This window comes from Sparus aurata, chromosome 7, assembly GCF_900880675.1.
Source record: "Sparus aurata chromosome 7, fSpaAur1.1, whole genome shotgun sequence".
NCBI lineage: Eukaryota > Metazoa > Chordata > Actinopteri > Spariformes > Sparidae > Sparus > Sparus aurata.
In genome coordinates this window covers 28,199,773-28,211,340 of record NC_044193.1, presented here as the reverse complement: position 1 = coordinate 28,211,340, position 11,568 = coordinate 28,199,773, and the positions used below count along the sequence as shown (strand labels likewise).

General features: G+C 43.7%; 1 long non-coding RNA gene across 1 annotated transcript; it reads right to left on the bottom strand.

The window, feature by feature from the left end:
• Positions 1-9,106: 9,106 nt before the first annotated feature.
• On the bottom strand, positions 9,107-10,362 carry LOC115584395 (uncharacterized). The gene is made up of 2 exons (XR_003984534.1): positions 10,284-10,362; positions 9,107-9,980 (listed from the first exon to the last, which is right to left on the bottom strand). It is a non-coding gene; the product is annotated as an uncharacterized LOC115584395 (long non-coding RNA).
• Between the last annotated feature and the right edge of the window lie 1,206 nt (positions 10,363-11,568).

Below are 11,568 nucleotides of genomic sequence, written 5' to 3'. Positions count from 1 at the left end.
ATATGAGACCTTCAGTATGTTGCACGTATTATATCAATTAACTGTAACAAAAAATCATGACTTGGGCTATGGCCTTTTTACCCCCACATGTGCCATTTGGCATCCCCAAATCATTCACATAGAACCCTCCCTTCAGGCGATCAAAAATGTCAAAAATAAATCAAAAGAAATTAGCCACACAGGGGAGCTAATACTCCAAGGAAGCGCAAATGACAGCAATTTACCGTCCACCTTCCTATCATACAACAAACTCCCCGCTCTCCTCACTGTTCCTCGGCTCATTCCGGAGCAAATAGACTCTAAAGACAAGCTCTTATCTCATCCTTTAAAACCTCGGTGTAATTGTCCTCCTTTGCTCTAAGATGGGAGTTCACACCTCTTCCTCCACATCTTGGTCCTTTTATGTGTCTGATGTAGTGGTGAATCACACTCAGCCATCTTTTATGCCCCCTTTAATAGACACTCACGGTAATTGCGCCGTTAACTTTGGGGACTTCTGGCACGGATGCTCGTGATAGAACGGGCCTGTGTTTTGGGGGATTGGATGAGATTGGATGGTGCGGCTATTTTTGGGCTTCAACTGCTGTAATAATCATATGCAGGGGAGGGGAGCTTGGTGTTGCATATATTGCACGATAGTTTCCAGTTTCGGTGCTGTCACATAACTGCATTCTCCGAGAAATAGATACAGACTTTAGAGGTTTTTGCATAAATTCAGATGAGGCAGCTAGACACTAGCTTTATCACGGACCGAAATGACATCAATCTGAAAGGAAATATAAGGATGCCAACATTCCAGAAAAGGCAATGAAAGCAGTATCCTCTGGCATCCAGAGTGTTCAGAGCTCACAGACAGCGGGCCCAGTCCTGCTACGTGACAGTAACAGGCGCCCTGGAATACCAAACAGGCTTTGATTTAAACAGCAAGTTTCTTTAACTCAACGTGAGGCGTCCAATCTCCGACCCCTGCGCCCCAGCTTTTCTGCCCCATGTGGAGGGTTAAACGGCTTTAACTCGAGGGGCAAAAGAGGCAGGATGGACGTGAGGTGAGTCGGAGGGGTCCGAGGGATTATTGGCAAGGAGCCCGGGGATGTGGAAGGGAGGAGGGGGCAGTTGAGGGAGTGGTGTAGAGGGTAAAGCGCCGGCCAAGCACTGCTGCCTGGTTGTCTGGAGTGACCCACCGCCACGGACCGTCCACCGCAGGCTAATTTCATCCTCCACTGAGCAGGGGAGCAAAGGGGAGCCGGCTGTCCTCCGAGGCTCCCGTCAAGCCCCCTCTTATAGGCTTGGGATTGACATGGTTCCCCGAGGGGCGTTGGGTGCTGGTGGTGGTGGAGGGGGTGGAGGTGTTGAAGCAAGGTGGAGGGCTGGGAGCTCCGAGGAGGCGCAGAGGAGCATGATAGCGCATGGAGGTTGATGAGAGAGGCTGACTCACCGAGACTGACTGACTCTGTGGAGGCGACAGCTGATAGATACCTGGGAATAAGAGTGTGTTTGAGTGGAGGAGGAGGGTGGTAGTCAGAGGAGTAACGAAAAATGGATTAAAAAGGGATGATGGATACAGGGGGAGATCTTTTTCCACTCTGACTAGGCTTGTCATTCAGCTGCTCCTCCATCAGTGCTTTGGGTGAAGGAAGAAGGATATGAGCCCGTGCTGTAAAAATCTGACAATAGCTTTCATGTTAGAAAAATCAAACTTCAAGCGTCTTGTCTTCAAGTTATTCTCTTATATGTCATAAATCCTGAAACACCATTTGAGCTGATATTGAAATAACCATCCCAAGTGCCAAAATAAAAAAAGTTTTCGATGTACGTTTCCGCAAACTGTGGATATGTTGAAACTTTTGTCACGCAACGTTGCAGCTGTATGTTTTTATGTTTGGTTTTCAATTTGTTGTGCTTATAGTCGGGTTAGGTTTAGGCACATCAACACTTGGGTTAGAGTTGGGAAACCATTTTGGTTGGGCTTACTACTGTGAGGAGCCAAATGCAAAAAAAAAAAAACCCGAGGGGAGGCAGGATAAAGAACGAAAAGCAAGCTTTATTAACTGAGACATCAAGAATCCAAAAAAAAACACAAGAAGAGAAAAAACAAAGTAAAAAACACAAAAGCTGAAACAAAGTCGCAACCAAAAGGAGCCAAGTACAACTCAGGAAGAACAAAAACCAGAAACATACCACGGGGGGAAGATAAGAAGACACTGGAAGACACGGGAACGGGCTCAGGTGGAACACGAGTAGGTGACGCAGGTGGAACACGAGTAGGTGACGCAGGTGAAACACAGAACTGACAAGGACAAGAGGGAGCACACAGACTATACACACACACACACACACACACACACACAAGGTTGATTGCAAACAAGACACAGGTGGACACAGAAAAAGGGTGGGAAACTAAACGATGGGAGGACATGAAAAGCAAAACATGACACATGAGGGTGAAACAGCTCGACTTCCTGCCTATAAAAATAACCAGATGTTCCACTCTTTCGGACCTTGGGCAAGGGACTAGACCTTCCAGTTTAGGGCCAGGCTAACGTGACCAGTGGCGTGCGCAGACTTTTTGAAGGGCAGGGGCGAAAAGAAGGGCACTTAAGCGCGCATTTTGGCTCCCCAGAGGACACTTTAGCGCGCGTTTTGGCTCCCAAGAGGGCACTTTAGCGCGTGTTTTGGCTCCCAAGAGGGCAGTTTATCATGTTTTAACCAGCCAAGGGGGCAGTTTAGTGTGTTTTGCCAACCAAGAGGGCACTTTAGCATGCGTTTTGGCTCTCAGGAGGGCACTTTAGCGCGCGTTTTTCAACAATTGGGCCACTGCCCCCCCCTTGTGCACATCACTGAACGTGACAGACATAGTTTCTGCCCAGACACTAAATTCGTCTCACTAAAGTCTTCCTCTTTGATCCACCTCGCTTCCTCTGCATGGATTCAAGCATGGGCCGGCTACATCATCCGGAGGGAACGTCTTCCCCCTGCAGGGATGAGAGAGTGCAGCGTCTTCTCTGGATCCGGAACATGTTTGGTAAACACAAGGGAGTCTTGGCTCATCCAGTGAAGTAACAGGCTGCAGCCGAGGCAAGACAAATCCAAAACGTTTGTTCGCCCCCTTTAAGTAACAGCTGGGTGGGCAAAAACCGATACATCCAGCAACACGTTGCGATGGGACTGCCGTGAAACAGGCGTGCAGCTATTTTTAAGGTCCTCCGTGTGTCTGGTCACTGCACGGATGTGACGATGCATTCAGCTACGCTCTCAGGCTATAGGAGAAGGGTGTTTTCAAACCTGGGGGGACTGTGGCAACAAGGCGCCACCTACTGGACACTAGGGTCGGTACACTTTCCTTTGCGCAGGCTTTGTAAGTGCAAGGGGGCCGCATTTAGGCTTTAATCTACACGCAGGACGCTCTATTGCTAGAACCATGTGGTAAGGGGTCCAAACACCTGAAAGCAACCAATGACTGCTGCATACTGTAGCTACAAGTTAGCTCTGCTAGCTGATTCTGCTGGAAGTAAGGCCAGGGCAGCAGCTCGGCACCGCCAGGAGGAGGTTTCCAGGTCTGGGGTTGGGATGAGCACTGAAAGTGAAGCTGAGGTTAACAAAACTGAGCTCAGCAGCCTCTATAGACATCACGTCAGGGGTGAGAGGACCAAAGAGGACGTTGACTGGGGAAGCTAAGAAGACAAAAAAGACACCTTGACTGAGCAAGAGGCAAGAGACAAGAGTGTCAGACTGGATTTTAGTCACTTAAAATGACTAAATAGAGGCTGCAGATAGCCGCCGAGCTGGACTTGATGCTGCTTAAATGTAAATAATATTAGCTGGTTTGCTAAGTCATATGTGCTTTTGCACTTGCTAAACGTTTGGCTGTGTTAGAGGAGCTTTTTTTAACAAGAAGTTAGCCTACTACCTGGTAGCATGTTACAGCCAGGTGTTTTTGTCCCTGGTTCACGTGATGTTAGCTTGATGTTGTGTTACTGTTCTGAGTTACAACGCTCGAGCAAACATTGACTGTCATGTTTACTTCAAGACAGACATTTTCTAGGCATCATTTTGTTGTTAGCTCGCAACATTACGTTACATCTGATGAGTGTTACAGAAGCCTTTGCATTCGAGAGTTGTGTTGCACTCAAAATATGCGAAACTCGACGTAACGTTGCCTTTAACGCGACATAAAACCAGCGAGGTGAGTACACAAGTGCATTTCTAAGCCACATTTTATTTTCTTAAATACTTGTTTTTTCTCATTGACTCCATTCATTAAACTTTTACAGCTTCGCTAGGGAGGGCTCAGATGAAATAACACAGCATCACTGAAACCACTGAGGTGTCAAACCTGGCTGAATGAATTCGAGGTTCTTATCTGTTTTTACCTGAGAGCCAGATTCAGGCATGAGCCGCCATTATCGGCGTTATTAACCACAGTCAGAAAACCTCTTAGCCACATCGACCTGTCCGCACGGATCCCACGTTGCAAATTGGAAATATATCGTGTTCATCAGCCGTTAGCCCCGATCCGTTGTGGCAGCCGCATTTACAGCCATTTCATATTTATAAATAACACAATTAGGCGGATAACCTTGAGAGGAGCTCGTGCCATTGTTTTTTATGATAGCCATCCACGGTAATTACACATTGATTGAGTCTCTTGACAAATAGATCAGTCGAAGGAGAGACAAAGGCCTATCTCTTTGTCTCTCCCCCCCATTATGAGTGATAAGTGAAAGGCCCTGCTGCTGTGTTCTGGTCTAAGATGACCCCAGCATAGTGAGGGAGTAGGAGGCGTTAAAAAAGGGGTTTAGCGGGACAAAAAAAAAAAAAGAAGAAGACATATTTCATTATCACTTCACGCGCGTTGGTTGCAGATACACGGTGACGAGACAGTGGTAGCAGATAAATCAGATACCGAGGTGACGACAGGAGCTAATAGGGGTTTGATGGTTAACTAACAGCCTGGATTTATTAAACTCCGAGATAACGACCTGCCTGCTCGCATCCCCAGTTCATAAACTTCACTGAAAAATTAGAAATGGAGGAAGAAACCCTCGTGCAGGGAAGAGACCGAGACGCAGTTCTCACCTGTAAAGTGTAAGTCGTGTAAATCTGCAATAACAAGTTCATGAAGTGACTCATACTTCTGTTTATTTCTCCTAACCTTCGTCTCTTTTATCAAATAGTATATATGTTATTTTTTTTTTCTTCTTAAGACCAATGTAAAGTCGTGACTCGTGGTAAGAAAGTGCTTTATAAATAAGGTTTATTGCTACTGGTAAAATGAATAGCAGCCCGTGGAGCACACACTCTGAATGCACAGGAGACTCAACATGATTCACAGCGGCATATCGATGCAAATGCATTTGTAATTGTTGTTACTATTACTGACCCTAACCCTAGAGTGCCTTTGCTGTCTGTGATGGATCAATGTAGAAGCTATTCGATCAATGCAGGGGTTTTATTGAGAGGGTTTACCAAATGGACTTATAATGACTCCTGTACCAACATTAACCCAGCAGAGAAGCTTTTGTTTTCTACATTTAATTGAAAATAGCTGAATGAACATTTTATTATTCGCCACAAACGGTCCTCGCATGCGCACCGTCGAAAAATGGGCGCTTTAAGGCAAATCGGGTCCGTATCTGTCACTCACAGTTGATGAGTATAGACAATATAGATCGCGTATGAAAAGTTTGAGGTCAACAAAGAAACATCTGACCCAAAACTGTGCGACGTTTCGGTCCAAAGGTCGAGGAGCATTTCCGCAAACCACCGTCCCCCTGATCCTCCACCAGTGACTGTGATGCGAAGCGTCAGCTCGGGGGTTGAAGGCCGCGACACTGTTTGCGGAGATGTCACCTTCGATTCGCGCAAGCACACTGGCACACACACACACATAAATGTCAACACACAAGCATGTATACCCACCACTTAATCTGACTTTGTGAACATAAAGCACGTGTACAGATGCTTACACTACTATACACATTTATCCAATATTTTGGAATATGTGTTTCATTTAGTTTCATCTACAGACGCGCACACGCTCACACACCTACACACAAACGTACACTTTCTATTATCTGTAGGACATTTTTTGCTTGTGGTAAAATGACCCTGTTGTCATTCATCTTTACATCTCTTCCCTTGAGACCGGCGCGAGAGAGAGAGGAAGAAGGGGAGAGGGGGAGAGAGAGAGAGAGAGAGAGAGAGAGAGAGAGCACGAGAGGAGAAAAAGAAAGTGCCTAAGACTGCAAATCCGTTACAAAGGCGAGTCATTGATTCTGGGATGGGGAATTAATGAAGCCTCGGCCGGATATGACAGTACAGTGTCAGACGGCGAAGAGTTATGCAGGCCGTTGGGCTCTGGCAGCCATTAGCTTACAGATAGTGTGTGTGTGCGAGGATGACAAAAGAAGGAGCAGAACAAGTTAAAAAGGCATTCATAAAAAAATTAAAAAATAAAAAAATAAAAGCCAATTCTCCGGTGCGATGTAGGCACATCTTTAGGCATAGCTGTCGCTCTTAATGGCAGTTTTCAGTCAGCGCTGCTCCCAGCCTGCTCTTATCTCAAACAAACCCTCCGTGTTGTCGCTTTCATTTCTGATGAGTCACGGTCGTCATAAATCAAGTATAATGTGCCTGATTCTTCCAGATAGGAGTGTGCGTTTCAGGCTATGTCTAATGTTCTCTTATCTCAATGATTAAAAACAGATTAAATATGACCATTTCTGCTGTACCAGTATAACGCCGCTCACTGTGCGTGCATCCAGTTAACTCTGTGCATGTACGTGTGGAGCACAAAGGGACGCTTTAATAATGCCTTCAAATAAATTAAACAAACATATAAAGTGAAATACAATACACATAACTATACATATTTTTAACTGTGCATTTACTGTATCATTAAACATGCGTCTTAAGTTAGAAAATCATATTAAATCACTGTTATTGCCACATTAAAGTCAAATCCCAGCAGGGAAACAAAGGAAAGGATAGATTATTAAAACTATTTACTGTGGGCGAGCCATCTGCAGGGACAATAAAAGTGACTGTACATTTAGTTGTGTTTTTGATTGACTGTCTGCAATATTAAAGGATGGACTGTGCTTGCAGGAAGCTGTACAAACACACACTTGGAGGAATTCTTTCGTAAGTGCTTGGTAGCTAAGATACCTAGCGCTGGCAATCTAGCAGCAGCTCAGGCTGAAGAAACGGGTACGATTTAGGGCTGGCCAGCTCATCCAGAGTCTGTATGGAGCGCCGTTTGGACCCCAGGAATTAACGCTACGTGTATGTGAAAAGCGACATGCCCATGAACAGCCATGTGTGGCATGACGAGGTCAGGAGTCAGTGAGGACGTCAGCAGCAGCAGGGACAACAAATAAAACGGAGAGCTAACGTGCGCCATCTAGTGGTAGCTTCCAATAACACAAGTCGCATGTAAGCAAGAATGCAATCAACTACGTTCACGACGCTGCCTACAAAAATGTGTGATAAAAGCAGGTGTATCTCCAGCTTAGAGTTTTCACCGACTGATATACAGAGAGAGGATACGCTAATGCTAATATAAGTATGTAAGGTTATTTTCCTGCTTTCTATACCAACATCGAGGTTGTCCTTTGTTGAAGGGGTCCGTGGGAGGGTTGGCAGAAGGACCATGGGGTCCCGGGCTGGGATAGAAAAGTTGGAAAAAACTGAGGATGCCTTATGTTCCATAGCCTTGTGCTGTGCGCTGTCCTGCTGCATTTTCTTGAGTAAAATATGGAAAGAAAAAAAATAAGAAGTATGTAAGGTAAACAGAAAAGCTTGAAGGGCTGACACTACAGACGGAATTGGAAAATCTCCTTGGCTGTTTACCTACGTGCTTATCTGCCAACACACACTGTACCTGAGTTCTCTATAAGGCTGGGTTGATATACTGCTAAAGCTAAGCGAGCTAGTCACTACTGACAGGTTCTTAGCTGTGAGTAATAACTTCAGCCATATTAGTCGTTTACATTATTGATTTAAGTTTTTGTTAAAAGTTAAGAGGGTTTGTGGAGTGTAGCGCACTCACCATTCACACGTCCTATCTCCCGACCGGCAGCTACAGGGCAGTCAGGTTGGTTTGGATCACCTGCCGCAAAAGCTTGAATGGGTACAGTCAGATGGCTGAGAGGACTGCTATATAGTTTTGAATGGTGTTTCAAGCTTTCAGATCATAGAAGGCCTTCTTAACAATTAATTGTTATTTTACCTTAAAGGTGCAATTCATAACAAAGTTGATTTTTGAGTATTATTCCTAACCCAGTTGGACCTTTACGGAAGAGGATTAGGGCCACATGTGAATTTTTTTTTTAGTTCTGACTTTAATCTCAGAATTCTGACTTTTTTCTCAGAATTCTGAGATTAAAGTCAGAATTCTGAGAAAAAAGTCAGAATTCTGAGAATAAAGTCAGAATTCTGAGAAAAAAGTCAGAATTCTGACTTTAATCTCAGAATTCTGAGAAAAAAGTCAGAACTCAAAAAAAATTTACATGTGCAGACTTCTGACTTTATTCTCAGAATTCTGACTTTTTTCTCAGAATTCTGACTTTAATCTCAGAATTCTGACTTTAAAGTCAGAACTAAAGAAAAAATTCACATGTGGCCCTAATCCTCTTCCTTAGACATTTAAAGGTCCAGTATGTAAGATTAAGGGTGATCTGGCGACAGAAATACAACATAATATTCACAATCATGCTTTCATTAATCTTTAATCACCTGGAAATAAGAATCGTCTTTTTTTTGTAACTTTAGAATGACTTTTTTTATCGACAGGGGGGCGGATCTGCTTCAAGGGAGTACACCATGTTGCATGTCACGGTCGTCATAAATCAAGTATAATGTGCCTGATTCTTCCAGATAGGAGTGTGCGTTTCAGGCTATGTCTAATGTTCTCTTATCTCAATGATTAAAAACAGATTAAATATGACCATTTCTGCTGTACCAGTATGATGACGCTCACTGTGCGTGCATCCAGTTAACTCTGTGCATGTACACTGCCGTGTGGAGCACAAAGGGAAGCTTTAATAATGCCTTCAGATAAATTAAACAAACATATAAAGTGAAATACAATACACATAACTATACATATTTTTAACTGTGCATTTACTGTATCATTAAACATGCGTCTTAAGTTAGAAAATCATATTAAATCACTGTTATTGCCACATTAAAGTCAAATCCCAGCAGGGAAACAAAGGAAAGGATAGATTATTAAAACTATTTACTGTGGGCGAGCCATCTGCAGGGACAATAAAAGTGACTGTACATTTAGTTGTGTTTTTGATTGACTGTCTGCAATATTAAAGGATGGACTGTGCTTGCAGGAAGCTGTACAAACACACACTTGGAGGAATTCTTTCGTAAGTGCTTGGTAGCTAAGATACCTAGCGCTGGCAATCTAGCAGCAGCTCAGGCTGAAGAAACGGGTACGATTTAGGGCTGGCCAGCTCATCCAGAGTCTGTATGGAGCGCCGTTTGGACCCCAGGAATTAACGCTACGTGTATGTGAAAAGCGACATGCCCATGAACAGCCATGTGTGGCATGACGAGGTCAGGAGTCAGTGAGGACGTCAGCAGCAGCAGGGACAACAAATAAAACGGAGAGCTAACGTGCGCCATCTAGTGGTAGCTTCCAATAACACAAGTCGCATGTAAGCAAGAATGCAATCAACTACGTTCACGACGCTGCCTACAAAAATGTGTGATAAAAGCAGGTGTATCTCCAGCTTAGAGTTTTCACCGACTGATATACAGAGAGAGGATACGCTAATGCTAATATAAGTATGTAAGGTTATTTTCCTGCTTTCTATACCAACATCGAGGTTGTCCTTTGTTGAAGGGGTCCGTGGGAGGGTTGGCAGAAGGACCATGGGGTCCCGGGCTGGGATAGAAAAATTGGAAAAAACTGAGGATGCCTTATGTTCCATAGCCTTGTGCTGTGCGCTGTCCTGCTGCATTTTCTTGAGTAAAATATGGAAAGAAAAAAAAAAAGAAGTATGTAAGGTATACAGAAAAGCTTGAAGGGCTGACACTACAGACGGAATTGGAAAATCTCCTTGGCTGTTTACCTACGTGCTTATCTGCCAACACCAACACTGAGTTCTCTATAAGGCTGGGTTGATATACTGCTAAAGCTAAGCGAGCTAGTCACTACTGACAGCTTCTTAGCTGTGAGTAATAACTTCAGCCATATTAGTCGTTTACATTATTGATTTAAGTTTTTGTTAAAAGTTAAGAGGGTTTGTGGAGTGTAGCGCACTCACCATTCACACGTCCTATCTCCCGACCGGCAGCTACAGGGCGGTCAGTGTGGTTTGGATCACCTGCCGCAAAAGCTTGAATGGGTACAGTCAGATGGCTGAGAGGACTGCTATATAGTTTTGAATGGTGTTTCAAGCTTTCAGATCATAGAAGGCCTTCTTAACAATTAATTGTTATTTTACCTTAAAGGTGCGATTCATAACAAAGTTGATTTTTGAGTATTATTCCTAACCCAGTTGGACCTTTATGGAAGAGGATTAGGGCCACATGTGAATTTTTTTTTTAGTTCTGACTTTAATCTCAGAATTCTGACTTTTTTCTCAGAAGTCAGAATTCTGAGAAAAAAGTCAGAATTCTGAGATTAAAGTCAGAAATCTGACTTTTTTCTCAGAATTCTGACTTTAATCTCAGAATTCTGAGAAAAAAGTCAGAACTCAAAAAAAAATTCACATGTGCAGACTTCTGACTTTATTCTCAGAATTCTGACTTTAAAGTCAGAACTAAAGAAAAAATTCACATGTGGCCCTAATCCTCTTCCTTAGACATTTAAAGGTCCAGTATGTAAGATTTAGGGTGATCTGGCGACAGAAATACAACATAATATTCACAATCATGCTTTCATTAATCTTTAATCACCTGGAAATAAGAATCGTCTTTTTTGTAACTTTAGAATGACTTTTTTTATCGACAGGGGGGCGGATCTGCTTCAAGGGAGTACACCATGTTGCACCGCGATGTTTCTACAGTAGCCCTGATAGGACAAGCATCGGCTCCAGGGGGGACTTTTGAAGAGGAGGGTGAAGTGTGAGGTATTCAGTTGGTTGTTATCTGAAATCTGACCAGTAGAGGCCACTTAATCCTACACATCAAAGTTTTGCAAGAAAAATGACGCTTTGTATACGAGAACAAAACCCTGTAGAACAAGACTGACATGACAAGACAAAGAAAGACACACATATTCATCTGAGCAGCAGTCACATAAGAATGTAAGAAATCACCAGTCACTGGTAAAGTAAATGGAAGCTTAGCATCAGTAATGACAGTTACACGTTAGACTTTTCTGGCTGCGTGGCTTTGATTTTTATTTTTTTTTGTTTAGGCATCTCAGACCTCCCATATGTGTATCAGAAGTGTGAACATTTGTGCGATCCAGCCTGTTGTGAGTTTGCACGTCTGCATATGGGCGCGCCTTTATCTCTTGCTTGTCATACTCAGTTACTGGCCGGAGATAAATAATAGCACAAAGCCTCGAAGCAGCACCGGCGCGCATTAACCGATAGATCTGAA